The following is a 22,368-nucleotide window of genomic DNA, read 5'->3' on the forward strand; positions in this document are numbered from 1 at the left end:
CGCCTGAAACTGAAAGCGCGAACCACTGCTTTTAATCAGGGCAAGGTGTCTGGTAACATGTCCGAATATAAACAATGCAGCTATTCCCTCCGCAAGGCTATTAAACAAGCTAAGCGTCAGTACAGAGACAAAGTGGAATCTCAATTCAATGGCTCAGACACAAGAGGCATGTGGCAGGGTCTACAGTCAATCACGGACTACAAGAAGAAACCCAGCCCAGTCACGGACCAGGATGTCTTGCTCCCAGGCAGACTAAATAACTTTTTGCCCGCTTTGAGGACAATACAGTGCCACTGACACAGCCTGCAACGAAAACATGCAGTCTCTCCTTCACTGCAGCCGAGGTGAGTAAGACATTTAAACGTGTTAACCCTCGCAAGGCTGCAGGCCCAGACGGCATCCCCAGCCGCGCCCTCAGAGCATGTGCAGACCAGCTGGCCGGTGTGTTTACGGACATATTCAATCAATCCCTATACCAGTCTGCTGTTCCCACATGCTTCAAGAGGGCGACCATTGTTCCTGTTCCCAAGAAAGCTAAGGTAACTGAGCTAAACGACTACCGCCCGTAGCACTCACTTCCGTCATCATGAAGTGCTTTGAGAGACTAGTCAAGGACCATATCACCTCCACCCTACCTGACACCCTAGACCCACTCCAATTTGCTTACCTCCCAAATAGGTCCACAGACGATGCAATCTCAACCACACTGCACACTGCCCTAACCCACCTGGACAAGAGGAATACCTATGTGAGAATGCTGTTCATCGACTACAGCTCGGCATTCAACACCATAGTACCCTCCAAACTCGTCATCAAGCTCGAGACCCTGGGTCCCCCGCCCTGTGCAACTGGGTACTGGACTTCCTGACGGGCCGCCCCAGGTGGTGAGGGTAGGCAACAACATCTCCTCCCCACTGATCCTCAACACGGGGCCCCACAAGGGTGCGTTCTGAGCCCTCTCCTGTACTCCCTGTTCACCCACGACTGCGTGGCCACGCACGCCTCCAACTCAATCATCAAGTTTGCGGACGACACAACAGTGGTAGGCTTGATTACCAACAACGACGAGACGGCCTACAGGGAGGAGGTGAGGGCCCTCGGAGTGTGGTGTCAGGAAAATAACCTCACACTCAACGTCAACAAAACTAAGGAGATGATTGTGGACTTCAGGAAACAGCAGAGGGAACACCCCCCTATCCACATCGATGGAACAGTAGTGGAGAGGGTAGCAAGTTTTAAGTTCCTCGGCATACACATCACAGACAAACTGAATTGGTCCACTCACACCGACAGCGTCGTGAAGAAGGCGCAGCAGCGCCTCTTCAACCTCAGGAGGCTGAAGAAATTCGGCTTGTCACCAAAAGCACACAAACTTCTACAGATGCACAATCGAGAGCATCCTGGCGGGCTGTGTCACCGCCTGGTACGGCAACTGCTCCGCCCTCAACCGTAAGGCTCTCCAGAGGGTAGTGAGGTCTGCACAACGCATCACCGGGGGCAAGCTACCTGCCCTCCAGGACACCTACACCACCCGATGTTACAGGAAGGCCATAAAGATCATCAAGGACATCAACCACCCGAACCACTGCCTGTTCACCCCGCTATCATCCAGAAGGCGAGGTCAGTACAGGTGCATCAAAGCTGGGACCGAGAGACTGAAAAACAGCTTCTATCTCAAGGCCATCAGACTGTTAAACAGCCACCACTAACATTGAGTGGCTGCTGCCAACACACTGTCATTGACACTGACCCAACTCCAGCCACTTTAATAATGGGAATTGATGGGAAATGATGTAAATATATCACTAGCCACTTTAAACAATGCTACCTTATATAATGTTACTTACCCTACATTATTCATCTCATATGCATACGTATATACTGTACTCTACATCATCGACTGCATCCTTATGTAATACATGTATCACTAGCCACTTTAACTATGCCACTTTGTTTACTTTGTCTACATACTCATCTCATATGTATATACTGTACTCGATACCATCTACTGTATGCTGCTCTGTACCATCACTCATTCATATATCCTTATGTACATATTCTTTATCCCCTTACACTGTGTATAAGACAGTAGTTTTGGAATTGTTAGTTAGATTACTTGTTGGTTATCACTGCATTGTCGGAACTAGAAGCACAAGCATTTCGCTACACTCGCATTAACATCTGCTAACCATGTGTATGTGACAAATACAATTTGATTTGATTTGAAACCTAACAACGGGCCCCACTGGACTAAGGTAGCTCGGGACCGAGGGGAAGCTCGGGAGTGAGAGGAAGCTCAGGCAGGTTGATGGATCTACCAGATCCTGGCTGGCTGGTGGTTCCGGCAGATCCTGGCTGACTGGCAGATCCTGGCTGACTGACAGATCCTGGCTGACTAGCGGATCTGGCAGATCCTGGCTGACTGGCACTTCTGGCGGATCCTGGCTGACTGGTGGATCCTGGCAGACTGGCGGATCCTGGCTGAATGGCGGATCTAACTGATCCTGGCTGACTGGCAGATCCTGGCTGACTGGCAGATCCTGACCGACTGGCAGATCCTGACCGACTGGCGGATCCTGACCGACTGGCGGATCCTGGCCGACTGGCGGATCCTGGCCGACTGGCGGATCCTGGCCGACTGGCGGATCCTGACCGACTGGCGGATCCTGACCGACTGGCGGATCCTGGCCGACTGGCGGATCCTGACCGACTGGCGGATCCTGGCCGACTGGCGGATCCTGGCCGACTGGCGGATCCTGGCCGACTGGCGGATCCTGGCCGACTGGCCGTTCTGGTGGATCCTGGCGGACTGGCAGACTGGCGGATCCTGGCAGACTGGCGGATCCTGGCTGACTGGTGGATCCTGGCACACTGGCGGATCCTGGCTGAATGGCGGATCTAACTGATCCTGGCCGACTGGCGGATCCTTGCCGACTGGCAGATCCTGGCCGACTGGCAGATCTGGCAGATCCTGGCAGACTGGCGGATCCTGGCTAACTGGCAGATCCTGGCCGACTGGCAGTTCTGGCAGATCCTGGCTGACTGGCACTTCTGGCGGATCCTGGCTGACTGGCACTTCTGGCAGATCCTGGCAGACTGGCGGATCCTGGCTGACTGGCGGATCCTGGCTGACTGGCGGATCCTGGCTGACTGGCGGATCCTGGCAGCCTGGCGGATCCTGGCTGACTTGCAGATCCTGGCAGATCCTGGCCGTCTGGCAGATCCTGGCCGACTGGCAGTTCTGGAAGATCCTGGCTGACTGGCACTTCTGGCGGATCCTGGCTGAATGGCGGATCTAACTGATCCTGGCCGACTGGCAAGCTCCTGGCCGACTGGCGGATCCTGGCTGACTGGCAGATCCTGGCCGACTGGCAGTTCTGGCGGATCCTGGCTGACTGGCGGATCCTGGCAGCCTGGCGGATCCTGGCTGACTGCAGCTGGCAGTTCTGGCGGATCCTGGCTGACTGGTAGTTCTGGAAGATCCTGGCTGACTGGCACTTCTGGCGGATCCTGGCTGAATGGCGGATCTGATCCTGGCCGACTGGCGCTCCTGGCCGACTGGCGGATCCTGGCTGACTGGTAGTTCTGGCCGACTGGCAGTTCTGGCGGATCCTGGCTGACTGGCGGATCCTGGCAGACTGGCGGATCCTGGCTGACTGGCAGTTCTGGCGGATCCTGACCGACTGGCAGTTCTGGCGGATCCTGGCTGACTGGCGGATCCTGGCAGACTGGCGGATCCTGGCTGACTGGCGGCACTGGCGGCGCTAGGCAGACTGGCGGCACTGGCGGCGCTGGGCAGACTGGCGGCACTGGCAGCTCAGACGGCGCTGGGCAGACGGGTAGCTCAGACGGCGCTGGGCAGACTGGCGGCACTGGTGGCGCTGGGCAGACTGGTAGCTCAGATGGCGCTGGGCAGACGGGTAGCTCAGACGGCGCTGGGCAGACGGGTAGCTCAGACGGCGCTGGGCAGACTGGAGAAAAAGGCTCTGGCAGCGCTGGACTGAGGAGCACTGGTGCCTCTGGAATGAGGGGCTCTGGCGCCTCTGGCATGAGGGGCGGTAGCTCTGACAGCGCCGGACAGGCGGGGGACTCTGGCTGCGCTGGAGAGGAGGAAGGCTCCGGCAGCGCTGGACAGGCGGGACGCACTGTAGGCCTGATGCGTGGTGCTGACACTGGTATGCCGTGCATACTATGCCAAACCAACAGCTTTATTTCTACTCTGTCCAATACATCCTCCACACTCTCAGACTCAGCACTCTGCTTCGCCGACAGCTCCAATTCCATCCATGGCTCCTTACGGTAAACAGGGGGAGTTGGCTCATGTCTGACTCCTGACTCTGCCACACTCTCCCTGTGCCCCCCCCAAGACATTTTTGGGGGTGCCTCTCGGGCTTCCAGCCGCTCTGCCATGCTAGCTCCTCATAATGCTGCCTCTCTGCTTTCGCTGCCTCCAGCTCAGCTTTGGGGCGGCAATATTCCCCTGGCTCTGCCCAGGGTCCTTTTCCGTCAAGGATCTCCTCCCAAGTCCATTTATCCAAATAGTGCAGCCTCTCCCACTGCTGCTGCTGCCTCTGTTGCTTCTCCTGCTGCTGCCTTTGCTGCTGCTGCTCCTGCTGCTGCTGTTGCTGCTGCCTCTGTTTACCACGCCGCTTGGTCCTTGGTTGGCGGGTGATTCTGTAAGGGTTTTCTTCTGGTGAAAGAGAGGCGGACCAAAATGCAGCATGGTGGTTATTCATGTTTTTAATAAAGACGACATGAACAGACTATACAAAACAAGAAAAGTGAAAACCTAAACAGTCCTATCTGGTGCAAACACAGAGACAGGAACAATCACCCACAAAACCCAACACAAAACAGGCTACCTAAATATGGTTCCCAATCAGAGACAATGACTAACACCTGCCTCTGATTGAGAACCATATCAGGCCAAACATAGAAATAGACAAACCAGACACACAACATAGAATGCCCACCCAGCTCACGTCCTGACCAACACTAAGACAAGGAAAACACATACGAACGATGGACAGAACGTGACAGCATCCTGGTACAGGGCAACACAACATCATAGGTCAAGACCTCTGGGTCATGCACATAATGTCGGTTTGAGGTAAAAACAACTTGTTGTAATTTTATGGTCTCTCATAGAAGCTGTATTTCACGGTAAGCTGCACAAAACCAATTCCCCAGATGGAATAAGTGTTATTACAGACGGGAGGTAAAGCTCTCGCATTCCGAGTACACCTCATTAAAGGGTACAAAATCCAGGTTCTCAGAATTACTGTATTGAGCCTTGCATACATGTCATTACTAGGCTCTGTCTTCTGACTTGTATTTCTTATGGAAATTACATTATTTAATGTGTTATAATGTGTTATACATAACACAGTACTTTTGAATGCAGAATGCAGAATTACATTCATGTAAATGTAAAATGTAAATGTAGATATGATGGTAGGGATGGACATCATACAGAGAAACTATTAAATTAAATAGTATTTTGCCGGTGAATTAATAGTGATTATTAGACTCTAGTGAACAGATAAAGGATGTTGTGGTTACCAATTGCACTCAGTATAGAATTCCTTCCATCTGAGCAGAGGACTGAAATAGACATGACATGAATAGCAACAATCAATATATGATATGGGCTACATGTATAGGCCCACAGATATTGAGTGTGTGCCTTTTATTACGAGACTGCGTGTAGAAGGCTATCTATCATGACATTTTAATTCATAAAAAAGGCAACACCATTATGCGCTTTCAGGATGATGCTGTCATTCCTATCATGTAATCTGCATTTAAACGCTTAGCCTTCTGCATTTGAATGAAAATGTTGCATTAACTCTCACCTCTTCCAGTACATCAATGCTGGCCGGTGCATCGTCTCCGTCATTGGGGGTGTTGGGCGCTGTGTCTTCCGCAGTGGTATCAACTTCCAAATTGGGAGAGAACATGCTGCTGTCTGGACATGATAGCATCAAGTCCAAGCTTCCCAAAGCCAAGCCCCCTCTCCTTTCTGGTCCTCAACAGAGCTTCAGATCATCTGGGCTGGAGCCAAGGTAAATGGGGATCTCGCTTTAGGAGCTCCCATCGCTTGAACCCGGCGGGCAGGGACAATTCGATCACAGAGGCTTTGCTAATACAGTCAAACAGAAATTGTAATGTGAAACACCAAAACAAAAGTGATGAAAGTGATACGCTGTCACACATGAGCGCACAATAAATGGCCTGACCACTGATCCGTTATCTAAAATGAATGGCAAAACATCCTAATGTAGGCTTCTGTGCACAGAGAAAGTGATGTCATTTCGCTTTTTACAAGCAGGAAAAAGCATAACAGAATTTTACATTTCAAAATAATTGATGCGCACAAATTATGTGTGTAGGCTATGTGCAGCATCAGCATCTGTAGCCCATTAAAGAAGAAGATGAGACTGTTCAATTACTACATTACATCACATGAAATACTGTAGGTAAGGCTGAGCAATCCATGACACCACTTGTTGTCTGCAGCAAGATAGCCTCGATCCAAAAAATGATATATTTCCTAAATTATGCACCCATAGTAAATATCTTCAGTAGCTTTGATTGGACTGATCACACTTTCTAAATCTTAGCTACCAGTCAGCATCATCATGAATCAAGTCGACAATCTACTTGCAAATCCTTTTCAATCCTTGTCATATGAAGAGAAATAATGAAGAGAAATTGTAGATCAAATGTATCAGTGTTCATCAGCCATTGAACATAAACATTACACAACAAGTTGGAAATCGCAAATTCAACAATGAGTGGTTTGGAAGGAATCAGTGGCTAACTGCAAGCATTGCAAAGAAATCACAAGCCTGCTATTCAGTGGAGTGGGTGTGTCCCAAGTATGGGTTTAAGAGCTTAAAAGGATAAACATTAAACATTGGCCACGCTGTCAATCCAGCATGACTTCTGCCGCGCTCAAAACAACTGTAAACTCATAACTGGGAAATCTGATTTTAGTGACTTCAAAAAAACTGGGAACTTGAAAAAAATGAGCTCCAACTGGGAAAATAGGTTTTCAAGGTCATCCAACTCGAATTGGAAGTAGGGAACTGGGGCCTCTTTCTAGAGCTCCGACCTGATGATCATTGACGTCATCATGATTCGACCTCGTTTTATGGTGCTTTCCCAGTAGTCTTGAAAGCACCATAAATCCAGAGAATGCCAGACTTTGAAAACAAAGTTTAACAAAGTTTAGTGATGAAATTTGCCCCTGAAGGACTGCTGCGTCACCTTCCTGCTCAAGTGAGCATAGCACAACAAGATGAGTCCAAAAATGTATTGTATGCTGTTGCATAAATTATGTAATATGCCAGGGAGACTGTAACTAAGAAAGTAATACTAAGTGTATGTTGTGTAGTAAGCTGTTAGTAGCCAATGTGCCTCACCCTAATCATTTGGACCCTTTTCTGATCAGAATTCCACTCATAACAGATACTGTGTTTTGGAAGTGTCAATGGGGGAATGATATTTGGTTTTCATTTGGTACTAAATGGTCAGCAGGTGTCGCTATTTTAAAAGGCAACTTTAAGGGTCATATATTGTGAATACTGTGAATACGCACTGGAGGCCTAGTGCGTGGAGCTGATACAGGTGGCACCGGACTGGTGACACACACTTCAGGGCGAGTGCATGGAGCTGGCACAGGACATACCGGACAGGGGAGGCACACTGGAGGCCTGGTGCGTGGAGCCGATACAGGTGGCACCGGACTGGTGACACACACTTCAGGGCGAGTGCGTGGAGCTGGCACAGGACATACAGGACAGGGGAGGCGCACTGGAGGCCTGGTGCGTGGAGCCGGCACAGGTGGTACCAGACTGGTGACACACACTTCAGGGCGAGTGCGTGGAGCAGGCACAGGACATACCGGACTGGAGAGGTGCACTGGAGGCCTGATGCGTAGAGCTGGCACAGGACGTACTGGGCTGTGGAGGCGTACTGGAGACCTGGTGTGTATAGCCAGCATCAATTGTACCGGTTCGATGACACACTTCGCACGGGAAGTGCAAGGAGCTGGCACAGGACGTACTGGGCTGTGGAGGTGCACTGGAGACCTGGTGCGTAAAGCCGGCACACATGGCACCGGACAAATGACACGGAAGGTGAACCTGTCCTGCCAGGATTTCCTCCCAAGTCCAGGATCCCTTCCCATCCAATATCACCTCCCAAGTCCAGGATACCTTCTCCTCATGGGGACGCTGCTTGGTCCTGTTGTGGTGGGATATTCAGTCGCGATCGTCGTTGGAAGCATACTTGGACCAACTTGCAGCGTGATCTGGGTTCCACATCTTATTTATTTAAAGTAAGTTAACTACACAACAAAACAATAAAGAAACAACGAAATGTCACTATGTGATGCACAAAACACAAAATAATATCCCACAAAACACAGGTGGGGAAAAAGGCTACGTAAATATGATCCCCAATTAGAGGCAACAATTACCAGCTGCCTCTAATTGGGAACCATACCAAGCACACCAACATAGAAATATGAAAACTAGAACACCCCCCTACTCACGCTCTGACCTCAACACCATAGAGAACCAAGGCTTGTGCCAAGAGAGAGATAGAATATGACATCATAAAGGGAATAATGGATTATCCTAAAAAAACTGAACTAACTAATCAAGAATTATTGGCACTATCATCATTGCAAATGCAATCAGACTGTATCTATGAGGAAAAGGCCCAGGGAGAGTTTGTAAGATCAAGATGAAAATGGATGGAAGAGGGATAGAAAAATACAAAATATTTATTTAATTTAGAAAAAAGGGCAGGAGAAAAGAAATATGTAAATTAATGATCAGTAATACTCCCAATGAAAATCCAAAAGAAATCTCTCAGCATGTTGCCCAGTTTTATCAGAATCTGTATACATCAGCCCAGCCAACTTCCAATATGGATCTTTTCTTAGACAATGTAGCAAACATTGCTAAGAAGATAGGTAATGATTTCAGGGATTTTTGTGATGATAAGTTATCTGAAATTGAGATAAAAGACCGCATCTTAAGGACAATAGGTCCCCTGGAAATGATGGTTTAAGAAGTGAGTTTTATAAAGCATTCAATGATAAATTGATTCCTTTCATTCTTGCTAGGTTCCAAAAATCAAAAGAAAAAGGCTTCCTTAAAGCTTAAAGCTTCCTTAAGGCTTCCTTAAAGCTTAAGGCTTCCTTAAGGCTTCCTTAAAGCAGGGTGAAATTACTTTTGATTCCCAAACCTAATAAGGATAGTCTTTATATTGACAACTGGAGACCCATTAGCCTGTTGAATACTGATGGGAAATGACTTGCACTTGTATTTGCTAAGAAGTTGAAACAAGGCTTGCATCATATAATTGATGAAGAACAATCTGGTTTTATGCATGGTCGACACATTAGTAATAACATCAGGTTGATCTTAGATATGATTGACTATAATGACCTCATCCTTGATGATAGTTTTCTTATGTTTGTTGATTTTTATAAAGCTTTTGACACTGTAGAACATGGGTTTATGTTCTAAGCAATACGTTTTTTGATATAAAGCATTTTTTTTATAAAGCAGTCCAAACTTGATATAGTGGTTGTACTAGCGCTGTAAAATTCCCTCAAGGGACATCCCAAAAATGACTCCACATAACTCCACAGAGTAATTTTCCAGAGAACGCATAGAGCCACGAGTTGAGTATCCGTTATATACCATGGCTATAATTTAAAATGTTCTTCTAGAAATGTGTTAATTTGCTGCTAAAAATATGTTCAACAAGTAGCTAGCAGAAGTTGTGACATATGTTGCCCTGGTAACCAAACAAAAAGACGTTCTACTTTAGCTAACCGAATGATCAGTCCTAACTTGTTATTATGAAGATCGAATTCAACAATGGCAACAACAAAAATCGACGTTTCCTTTCAAAGGCAGCTCAAACATAGAATGAACTATATCCATTGAATTGTACCATGCAAATAATACTATGCGTTATAGGGAAATAATGCACGGTCTAGAATGCATAATGCCTAAGAAAAGTTTGCTTTCTGATCAGGACACTGTTCATTACGAGGAGATCGCATTGCATATCAAACACTAAGCTAGCGAAATAGGTTGTTGCTAGCAAACCTGCCAATATTACAACCGAATTAAAAAATACCAATTGCTGAAAACAGCTGGTCAACCTAGAAACATGTGGGAGGATTTGACAACGTGACACCTGCGTCATAACTGCAACATGGGGACCAGAGAAATTCATATTCGTCACTTACCACATTAGGTCATCAGATGCTCCCAAAAAAATAAGTATCCGTTGGACCTGCATTTACAATTAATCCAATTTAGGTTGGTGTGGTTGTTGGTTTAGCTTTCTCTAACTTTGCAGTAAGTATGGTCTGCATGTGTAGGCACATATTGCAAGGTGCCCCGATATCTTTACTAACTGTCCCATTATCTGGTTTTAATGTCCATTCTAGAATACACTTCTAACCAATGAGAAATGAATATTCAACAACGCTGTGGTATAATTTGTGATAACTCCTGACTATGGGCTGTTGTTAACTGCTGACCCAGTTGTTCATTCTAATAATTCTATGCATTCGATGTTGCTATGCTAAACAAGTTGGCATGTAGCTAGCTAGCAGAGATTCGATGATGATGATTGATGCGAGACAATCATTTCAATAAATAATGATTGAATAAATATCCAATAAGCCTACAGTACATAGGCAACAACTATGGTTGGCGAGTCCGAGCTTACCAAATAGCTTGGTTATGTTAATGGTGACGTGTCCGTTGATGGCACACAGGTGGAAGAACTATCCGTGCATGGTCCAGGCGCTGGTTGGTGACAGACAGTCAGTCAGTGCTTGTCTCTTCTTTGGCGGAGAATGAGACGTCCCACTCTTATCGTTGCCAGCTAAAATGGCACTCCAACGCTTTCTGTTCAGCCAATAACTAACTATTGAGTGAGCTCTCACACGGATGGACACTCACAGCCGTTATTTCCCTTACCTCAATACGCCCGCATCGAATAACTGTTGCATTCTGAAGTTGTTAAGTTATTTTCTCATGTTTTGACCCAGTCGTTCATTCTAATCATTATTTTCATTCAACAATGCTATGCTAAACAAATCATCAGCATGCTGCTAGTTAGCAGAGATTCGATGATGATGAGAGACCTGAACGTCAATAAGTAATGATTGAAAAATATTCTAGTCGATATTGAATATAACGTAACAGCCTCGCCTGACTGTGGGAAAAACAACCTGTGGTTACCTAGGTTACCCATTGGCTCAAACGCAATTTTATTGTCTGCTTGTTTTAGTCAATTACAAAAATCCATTCAAGAAAAGTACAACATGTTTAAAGATTACTTTTCAAAATGTCCTGCTCTTTTCTCACGACTTAGAAAAACATAATATTGTAGGGCTTCCCTCATGCCCCCATCACTGTCTGATGTATGCCGCTGTGCATGGGCTCAGAGCCCTCCTGGTGTCCTCAGACGATGAAGTAACTTACAGTATCATCATCACCAATATACCATGGCTTGCTATACGTGTATAAACTCATGGTTAAAAGCCAATTATTGTGTCCCTGTCTTGTGTCTGAACAGCACACTCATGATTCCATGGGCTGTCCTACTTTCCTCTGTTCAGGAAGAGGAGGAAGAGGAGGGGCTCTGAGGTCATGAGAGAGACTGCTTCAGAGAAGGAAGAAAAAAAGACTGATGATGACTTTTCCAGGGATGATGTCATTAAGGTTGACTAGAGACCAGACTGATTAATCACACCAGCACTCCTTTATCTCCACAATCGCTCTCTCTGTAATTACGCAGTGCGGCAGGGTAGCCTAGTGGTTAGAGGTTGGACTAGTAACCGGAAGGTTGCAAATTCGTAGTTCTGCCCCTGAACAGGCAGTTAACCCACTGTTCCTAGGCCGTCATTGAAAATAAGAATTTGTTCTTAATTATAACTGTCTTGCCTAGTTAAATACAGATGAAATAAATTGTCTTGGAAGTTTACATACACCTTAGCCAAATACATTTAAAGTCAGTTTTTCACAATTCCTGACATTTAATCTGAGTAAAAATGCCCTGTTTTACGTCACCACTTTATTTTAAGAATGTGAAATGTTAGAATAACAGTAGCGAGAATGATTTATTTCAGCTTTTATTTCTTTCAACACATTCTCAGTGGGTAAGAATTTACATACACTCAATTAGTATTTGGTAGCATTGCCTTTAAATTGTTTAACTTGGGTCAACTGTTTCAAATAATCTTCCACAAGCTTCCCACAATAAATTGGGTGAATTTTGGCCCATTCCTCCTGACAGAGCTGGTGTAACTGAGTCAGGTTTTTTGCTGTATAGCTTTGGTAGTAGGAATCCTTCCAAGTAATTTTGTCCAAAGTCAGGTTGGAAGCTTGGAGTTTAGATTTGGAGTGAAGGTTTTGTTGTGTAGGGTAGTATTATGTATATGTTCTTGCCAAAAAAAATCAAAGTTTATCTAACTCAGAAGCTATATTTTAAAAACATGCTGGAAAACGCAGGAGCTCATCTGCCCATGACCCCTCTCTCTCTCCTCCATTCCTTTCTCGAGCTCGCAGAGAGAGGGGCTGTTAACAGTTTAATTCAATCTGTTTTGTTGGGAAAATATGTTACTATCGATGTTCTCAAACAGATTTCACTCGGTAGCTGCAGGAATAGGGTTGGAGAGCCCATGGCATACAGAGTTTGGAAGAAGTATCACCTGTTGCGCAGCGAGAGCATGCTCCTCAAACAGTGGTTGACGTCTGGAGTGAAGATGTTCTTATAAACCCAGACATTTCTACTTGCAATTCCGTGTGAAAGCAGAGTTTTGATGCTTAAAGAGGAAGAGGATCCCAGCTGCTACTATATTTATTTCTCTATGAAAACCGGAGTAGCCTACCTGGCATGTTTAAAAAAATAAACCCAGTGAAAGCAGCCTCTATTCGCTATTTGAGTGCATACAGATTACGTATTTTCCTCCCCTGCCCCTGTTCCTGCCCATTTGATAATGGGCCATTCTAAATCGATGTAAATTTGACATATTAGCACAGACCAGATTACTATGAGAATAATCTGACGTGTGAAAAATATGATCACTTTGAGAGAAGTGTGAGCAGCCTGAGTCAAGGAACAGAGCCGCAAGCTTTTTTGTGACTTTCTCAAATCATTATTAACATATATAGTTGCATTATGCTGCCCATATTTGTTTTCATTTCGAAGACATTCTAAGATTTGTATCATTAACTATAGTTGCCAATTAACTCTAAATCTATCATAAAGGACCTGTTTCAAATGATCCACTTTTACGCTCAACATCGCCACTTCATGCCAGTATCGCTCCGGAATGGAAAACATATCCTTTCTATTTCATTCAGCAAAACTCAATTATATTCTTCTTAATATAAAATCATGTAATTTTAAGCATATCTTGAGTGCAAAATGAACACGCCTACTACAGCCTATGGTGTGGCACATACAATAGGCCATTCATTATGTTCTTCTGTGTAAGTGTAGTCAGGAAGCAGGTGCGGAAGGTGAGTTTAATAATGAACTGATACAGATGACGAAACATGAGAAGCGTACTGAACGTGAGATAAAATAATACTACCTAATGACTGATACTACTGAGGGCTAAATAAAGGGGGGAGTAATCAAGGAGAAAATCATGACCAGGTGTGTGTAATGATGGGGAACAAGTGTGCCTAATATAGTTGCCCGGGTCGGTGTTAGCAGACCAGCGATGTAGAGCGCCGGGAGGAGCAGGAGCAGGCGTGACATTCAGAAATACACTTTCTTAACATAATGTTTGTTTTAGACCTGCATAAAATAAATAATGGATTTATTGTGGTGGTGTAAATTAAATTGATTTCTTGGAGATGCTAAAGGTCTTTATGTTATTTAATGGACCGGCAGTCAGTTGCATGATAATTAATTACCAGCTGACCGCCACAGCCCTAGTCTTAGGCTATATAGCATCATCATATAGCGTTTTTCAGGGCCAGGCTGTCTCATCTCCCTATACAGTATGCTCATCTAGTCCTTCAGTCACTTTGTTCCTCAGACAGGTGGCTTTGTTAAGTACTGAATCTGTGCATCTATGAAGTCTCCACTTGTTGGGATACTTGGCAATTTCCCCTGTTAATTATATCAGATAGTTGACCATAATAATTTTCACAATATTTGACTGAGCAGTTTGTACTCAATGCTTCCAGGTTCTCACTGTTGAAAGATAATTCTCTCACGGGCCTTCTATGTGATTTGGAATGTTCCTGGCTGAATGTTGTCAGGAGACTTTTCAATCCCAATGATAATAACAATCAATCAATAGCTTTGACCAATCCCCGAGGTTTGTAAGATCATGGGTTTAATTATAATTAGTCAAAGACTCAGTTTATGAAAAAGGTTAGTACAGTTTATTCAGCGAACGTTCTAAAGACAAGAATACAAAGACATCCATTTTATAGCTGCGCACATACTTCCACACAAACAGTAGGTATCCTATCCTGCTACCCAGCCGACAAAGATTAGGGGAGGCCGTGAGAATCACTCCCTGTCCTCCCTCAAGATAGGGAGACCCTGGGAAGTACTCTCAGTAGCCCCCAGCCAAGGTCAGCACCGAATCTTGCTCAGACAGTCTGCTTTTAAGATACTATAATAGACATATTCTACAGATATATTGTTATACCCTAATTCTGCCTAAAACTACACTCACGGATATATAATTCTACTGACTAAAACCACACACATCATTAAAATAATCTCATGATTCTAATCAATTTCATACAATCATATGGTTTCAGGGTGGAATATTCTAATCATTCATTTAAACATATAAATTCTATTAACAATCCACCCTTAATGACTAAATAATACACACTGATTCCTCAAATACTACATAGAGACATAAATGGTATCCAAGAATAATTCAAACCAATACATGTATGTACAGCCGATATTCAGCAATGACTGTTATAGGCCTATATGCAATTATAACGCTTCCTGTTAGGATTTCTATTACAATCTTCATTAAAAAAAACATTCTTAAACATCAAAAACAGTCTCATCCAACATAGCCTCCTCGTAGTTAAAAGAAACGGAGCCATCTCCTAGGCCTGTAGGCCTGTATTCGTCATCCCACTTGCCGGAGCTCGGAATCGGTCTGTACCTCACCATCTGTTGCATCATTGATCTCTCCAGAGTCCTGGTGATCAAACCTCTCATACACGAGACCAAACAACATCCGCACAGAACCAAAACACTCATACAGGTGAAAGTTGCCCACAACACAGTGATTATGACATTTCTCCATTTCCCAAACACACTGTCAAACCAATTTGTTAGAGCATTATCCACCCGAGAGTTCTCTGCTAATTCGTGAGCTAATGTGGTTAAACCAGCCAGGGCCCTGGTCACTGATCCGTCTGGAGCTGTGTTATTAAAAAATCAACGTACAGCAATGAACCCCAATCATTCTACATACCCCGCCCTTTTCTGCCAATTAACATATCGAGAGTCAGTCTATTTTACCAGGTCATGAGGGAGGTGGCGGATAATTGGTCAGAGAACCCCTTTACTGCATCCCCAGTATCATTCACGGATCTCTGTTGATTATAATAAATGTAATTAATCCAATCCACATTTTTATTTATTGTCAACCACCAAAAGAACGTAGTGGTAAAGTCTTCACCTATTTGATTCATAGCTTTGTATTAATCGGTCAAAACTCCTCCTGTGCCTACTTTAGCCTCCTATAACTGGCCTCTGATGACTAACTCGAACTGGTTGGACCAATAACCCCGGGGCGCAAGTTCCTGACCACCCTTTCTGGTAGTTTCTGTCGTATGCGTCCTTTGCTGGTACGAGCCCACCCTACATCAGTTATAGGTGCTGTTAGTTTAAGAGTTTTCTCATGTACTTCCAAACCTAAGTTAGTCACATTAACGATTACCTTTCAGCCATGAAAATCATCTAAGTTCTCAGTGCCATTCTTGTATCTATAACACTGGTACTCATCAGGAGTTAAAGTGAACCGAGGTGGGTTGGCCGAGTACTTCAATCTGGCCAACCCAATCCCTGTAAAGTTATCTGCTTTCCTAGGGAATTGTTTAATGTTTACCTTAAATCCTACATCTTGATCTTCTTTGACTCCTTATCCTGTAAGTCACTCGTCCTTGATGGTCAGTGTATTATGTAGTTTATCTTTTACTTCTTATCAAAGACAATGGCATCATATAATTAGTACCGGAAGGTGGTGGATCTGGATGTATCAGAAAGGTTACCAAGACTATGATGCAGCTCAGAGCCCCTACTCTTCCCAAAAACCGCCAACCCTCTCCTGCCCCTAGTCGGTCTGCTAGGTACCACCCCATACTCACACTTCTAGGATCACCCACAGTGATGAACGGTCGGGATAGGAATTCTTTGTGTAAGGAGGTAACCCCCGGACCCTGTTGGTACTCTGTTCTTCTCCTAACTCTGTGTGTGATCAGCAGTGCTTGTATGTGTACATACCCTTTTGCAGTGAGTAATGCGGACCCAAGTGACTCTCTCAGCTATTCTAATGGCAAAAGCGGTGGTTTAACAGACCTTGGTATGGGCCTTCCCAACGGGGCTGCTTCCAGTCTATTCTCCTCTGGGACTGGATTCACCCCCCGTGTCCTGGTTGGATTGAGTGAATCACATTCTCCTGTAATTCACCTGTTGGGCACAAAATCTTGGACATACGGGTTTGGTTAACAAACAGTCTTCTCATGTGTTCTGCTAGTATATCTCCAACTTCTATCTGTTCTGGTCCCTAACTCTGGCCTTCTATTTGTTTTACCTGATTAGTTAAACTGTCATCCATTATTTAAAGAAATAGATAGTAACCCAACTCTAGGGATAATATCTTGACCTAATATCTTGACCTATCTTGATCGTCCGGGGGGGAAATCTAACTCCTGACCTTTTCACTTTCAGTTAGATCACTGCTCTATAGCTGGAATTCCTCTGGTGCCACTGCCAACCAGCCTTAGTCTTCTTATAAAGGCACATATTTTATGTGGACTCAGTGCTGTATAGCTCCTCCCCTCCCCCCAGACCCTTGTCCAAACTGGGTCCTTTGCTAAGGGAAGTCTGTGTCCAGCTGCCCTCTGTCCAGGGCTGCTACCTCTCTCACCTGGCCCACATGGAGCCTTCTGTCCTCTCCTCCAGAGGAGGACCATCACCTGGGCTGAACTTCCTGGCTCAACTTCCTGGCCTCCTTCAATTACCTCTATTCTGCTCTGGTTGGACAGTTTGAGTCGGTGTCAGTCGGGGACCCCCTGTTTGACGACTTCAGCAGAGATGCTTCAATGCCACCATGGAGTTGGCTGTGTTTGTGGAGCATGTGGGCCTGCTGCGCTCCCTGGGGGTAACACTGGAACAGGTGAGAGGGAGGCTGGTTAATTAACATGCTGGACTGAAATAATTGAGAGTACTCTCAATTACAGGGTAATTGAGAGTACAGGGTACGGTTCTGTGTAAACGGCCAGTAGATAGAGCACTGTGGTTCTTGTCACTTTCTGCAAAATTGTGCGATTTGACAAAGTGTCTAAATCATGTGACATAAAGTTAGGCTAAATGAACCCCTCTCTGTGTTCCTCCTAGCTGTCCATCCCTATGGAAAGGTTCACGTCGCCCCCAGAGGATTCTCTCCCACTGATACTCTACTTCCGTGCGCTGGTGACGGGGACACTGTGGCGGTGCTGGTGTCGTGTGCTCTACGTGGTGGCTCTGTCCCACCTTAGACCCACATGATGACAATTGACTGGACTGTGTTGCATTGCAGTTCCTAGAAATGTCATACTGCTCAACAGGGCTAGGCAATTTGAGGGTAATTGAGAATCGCTCTGTACTTTGGATATGAACTCTTTTGTACGCCCCTCTGAAAGGCTTTCCCCCCCCTTCTCCAGTAGGTTGAAACAGCACGTCACAGCCTCCTGAGGAAGACTCACTACTACCTGACTGATGAGGTACACACTCGTATTCACTCTCCTTCCCCTGGGCCTTCCAGCTCTTCACTCCTCTCACCTTCCCCTGGGCCTTCCAGCTCTTCACTCCTCTCACCTTCCCCTGGGCCTTCCAGCTCTTCACTCCTCTCACCTTCCCCTGGGCCTTCTTCTTATCCTCCTGCCACTCCTCCCCTCTCCCCTGATGGTCTTTTCTAACATCTGTCCTGTCCGGATTAGGTGTTGAGGAGCCACCTGCTGCTGTTCAGTCTGCCCCTGAAAGACTCTGAGCTGGGCTTCGTCACTGACGATCATCTGCCTCCCATCTGGCAATGCAGACTGGAGAGCGTTCTAGGGACCCAGGAGGTTAGCGAAAGCAAGGGGGAATGAGGACAGAGATTAGGGGGGGCAAATCATGGTTTTCATTTGAGGTCTGTGGTCATGCCAAGGGTACAAGCTCCAGGAGGGTTTACTGAAAACACTGAGCGAGGATAAAGACATGCTGTAAAAGGTCCTGGATGTGTCTGTCAAAATGATCAGTAAAGATCCTTTAGTATGTTTATGTAACTTCAGCACTGTTGGAGTATTACATTTGTCTTTAATCTTAATAATAATAATAATAATAATATATGCCATTTAGCTGTCGCTTTTTCAGACTTACAGTCATGTGTGCATAAACTATGGGTGGTCCCGGGAATCGAACCCAAAAAAATTCAGCATGAAACTAAAAAAAAAAAAATTGATCTACTTACAGATGAATACACAGTAATGGTTTTGGTTCGCTGCCACAGCAGAGCATGTCATGTTCAATGTGGCCTTTTGCAAATCAAAACTAGGGTCAAATTATGTAAATATGTTACTGAATATGAGATGATAATTAAGCTGGCTCCTGTTCTACTTAAATGTCATATCAGCTCAAAAAACAATGAAACACTTACACTCCAATTTAAATAATGCTTAATGTAAAATCTCACAAACTTTTACCAGTGTGGCCCCCATTACTTTTCATTGAATCTACTTAACTAGTGCCTGTCTAAAATCTAATTTGTAAAGTGCCCACAAGGAATGTCAAACAAAGTGATGTTTGTCTCTTCCCAGCTGTGCTGGTTTAGATAAAAGTTTGGTTTCAAAGACCACTTGCCTGTTTCATAAGATATGAAAAGGTTTCCTTCTGTCCTTTTCTCTTATTTGTCTAGTTTTTATTGAACCATTATTGAACTAGGCATGCTGGGCCAATTGTGCGCCATCCTATGGGACTCCCAATCACATCCGGTTGTGATACAGCCTGGAATCAAACCAGGGTCTGTAGTGACGCCTCTAGCACTGAGCTGCAGTGCCTTAGACCGTGCGCCACTCGGGAGTCTACACGTGTCCATGTGCCACTCTCACCCCTCACCTTGTGATTGGGAACATTGTTCTGTGTAGGGTGCTGTCTTTCAGATGGGACGTCAAACGGGTGTCCTGACTCTCTGTGGTCACTAAAGATCCTATGGCACATATCGTAAGAGTGGGGTTGTTAACCCCGGTGTCCTGGCTAAATTCCCAATCTGTCCCTCATACCATCATGGCCACCTATCATTCCCAGTTTCTAATTGGCTGATTCATCCCCCCCTTCTCTTCTATAACTATTCCCTAGGTCGTTGTTGTAAATGAGAATGTGTTTTCAGTCAACTTACCTAGTAAAATAAGGGTTCAATAAAAATAATAAATAAATAGTAAATTCCTTCCTACCAAATGTTCCCAAAAGAGTTTTGTGTTTTGTACACCACACAATGAACAGTCTATGAGAATCTCTGTTTCTTTTCCAGTCAATTTCTTTCAATTATGCATACAGTTTTATTTGACATTGATTGCTTACAGTGCAGGTTTTCACACTCAACAAGTTGAATGTCAGGCTGGTGCCTTGGTGAATAGCATCCATTTCACTCTCTCTCTTTCGCTCTTTCTCGCTCTCTCTGTTTGTAACAAACTCTTCCCTAAAGAACAGTCGTTGGTTGGTTACTTTTCTTGTTAGCTTCCTCAGGAATGCTGTCTTTGTGGTTTGCCAGTATGGGAAGACAATGGACCCTCCTGTGGGCTTGTCTAATACTGATCATATGGTTCCCTCCACATCTGGTATGCATTGTTACTCAAGCAGGGTTCCCTGAGGTTTCACACCGGTTCCCATATGAAAGCAGGCCATGTACAGTACATAAATATTAAATGGCGCCAGGTTCATCATGGCTATATTACTATATTATTGTAGGCCGTTTAACACTGTGGTACAAACGTGTTGATGACAGCTTCTTAGACCTAACTTTCCAAGAGAAAATTTCACACCTGATTTGTTTCCCTGGTCAAATGCCTGGTATACTGTATGTGTTCTCCATGACCTTCTCATCTATTTACCACGCACATGGAGAGCTGATTATTATTATTATTACTTTTTTTGTCTCTGGGGAAATCAACGTTGGGGCGGCAGGTAGCCTAGTGGTTAGAGCTTTGGACTACTAACCGAAGGGTTACAAGATCGAATCCCCGAGCTGACAAGGTAAAGATCTGTCGATCTGCCCCTGAACAAGGCAGTTAACCCAATGTTCCAAGGCTGTCATTGAAAAAAAGTGTTCTTAACTGACTTGCCTAGTTAAATAAAGGTAAAATAAAAAAGTGGTAATGTATTAGCAACAATTATTAAAACACCTAAATAAGTCCAGAAGATTGACTATCAAGTGCCTCTCTCAAAGGATGTTATGATAATTAGGTTCAAATAACATAACAGATGTTTTCTCTCTTAAACACTATTCTTTCTCTCCTTCCTGCTGCTATAACTTTGTTCTGACAGTGTTCCCTGGGACAGACTACAGACAGGTCTCTGTAGACACAGAGCTTGAGCACACTGCTGCTATAACTTTGTTCTGACAGTGCTCCCTGGGACAGACTACAGACAGGTCTCTGTAGACACAGAGCTTGAGCACACTGCTGCTATAACTTTGTTCTGACAGTGCTCCCTGGGACAGACTACAGACAGGTCTCTGTAGACACAGAGCTTGAGCACACTGCTGCTATAACTTTGTTCTGACAGTGCTCCCTGGGACAGACTACAGACAGGTCTCTGTAGACACAGAGCTTGAGCACACTGCTGCTATAACTTTGTTCTGACAGTGCTCCCTGGGACAGACTACAGACAGGTCTCTGTAGACACAGAGCTTGAGCACACTGCTGCTATAACTTTGTTCTGACAGTGCTCCCTGGGACCTGGGACAGACTGAGCACACAGACAGGTCACTGTAGACACAGAGCTTGAGCACACTGCTGCTATAACTTTGTTCTGACAGTGCTCCCTGGGACAGACTACAGACAGGTCTCTGTAGACACAGAGCTTGAGCACACTGCTGCTATAACCTTGTTCTGACAGTGCTCCCTGGGACAGACTACAGACAGGTCTCTGTAGACACAGAGCTTGAGCACACTGCTGCTATAACTTTGTTCTGACAGTGCTCCCTGGGACAGACTACAGAGCACAGGTCACTGTCCCTGGGACAGACACAGAGCTTGAGCACACTGCTGCTATAACTTTGTTCTGACAGTGCTCCCTGGGACAGACTACAGACAGGTCTCTGTAGACACAGAGCTTGAGCACACTGCTGCTATAACTTTGTTCTGACAGTGCTCCCTGGGACAGACTACAGACAGGTCTCTGTAGACACAGAGCTTGAGCACACTGCTGCTATAACTTTGTTCTGACAGTGTTCCCTGGGACAGACTACAGACAGGTCTCTGTAGACACAGAGCTTGAGCACACTGCTGCTATAACTTTGTTCTGACAGTGCTCCCTGGGACAGACTACAGACAGGTCACTGTAGACACAGAGCTTGAGCACACTGCTGCTATAACTTCTGACAGTGCTCCCTGGGACAGACTACAGACAGGTCTCTGTAGACACAGAGCTTGAGCACACTGCTATTGTGACATTCCTCCAGAAAGGAGTCTCACCTGATTGATCTCCTCTGTTTCCTCCTGAAGCTTGAATATGATCCATTAAACTATCTGCAGCACTTGGTAAAATCTCATTCCAGATGGCCACTCATCAACTACTTTATAGGAAGCTTAGTCTGTCAAGAATTTTTACTGAAATCAGAAGTTGACAGAAATGGGGTGGGATGGCGTTAGGCCTATTTCTACAGGCAGATTGTTTTTTCCAACTCACCACACACCTTGCAATCTCAGTTCAGTTAGAATGCTTTTAAATGCTCAGCAACTTGTATGATTTTGTGCGCAGTTGATATAGAGCAGAAACCAATTCTTAAGAGTTGCTGTAGCTTCTGTAGGAAAATAAGGCATACTTCCATTGCATGAAGAGGGCTCCATGCAAATTGAAAATATG

General features: G+C 45.1%; 1 protein-coding gene across 5 annotated transcripts in view; it reads right to left on the bottom strand.

Moving 5' to 3' along the window:
• heatr4 (HEAT repeat containing 4) overlaps positions 1–11,254 on the bottom strand; it is a 28,717-nt gene extending 17,463 nt beyond the window's left edge. Inside the window, exons 1-2 of one of the 5 annotated variants that reach the window (XM_052486082.1) lie at positions 10,768–11,250; positions 10,280–10,326 (exon numbers count right to left, since the gene is read on the bottom strand). The gene's annotated coding sequence lies outside the window, so the exon portion shown is untranslated. Of the gene's footprint in view, positions 1–10,279; positions 10,327–10,767 lie in introns of all 5 variants that reach the window. The other 4 variants (XR_008086156.1, XM_052486081.1, XM_052486083.1 and 1 more) reach the window with 4 other exon arrangements.
• Positions 11,255–22,368: the final 11,114 nt, after the last annotated feature.

Source organism: Oncorhynchus keta, chromosome 29, assembly GCF_023373465.1.
Source record: "Oncorhynchus keta strain PuntledgeMale-10-30-2019 chromosome 29, Oket_V2, whole genome shotgun sequence".
Lineage (NCBI taxonomy): Eukaryota > Metazoa > Chordata > Actinopteri > Salmoniformes > Salmonidae > Oncorhynchus > Oncorhynchus keta.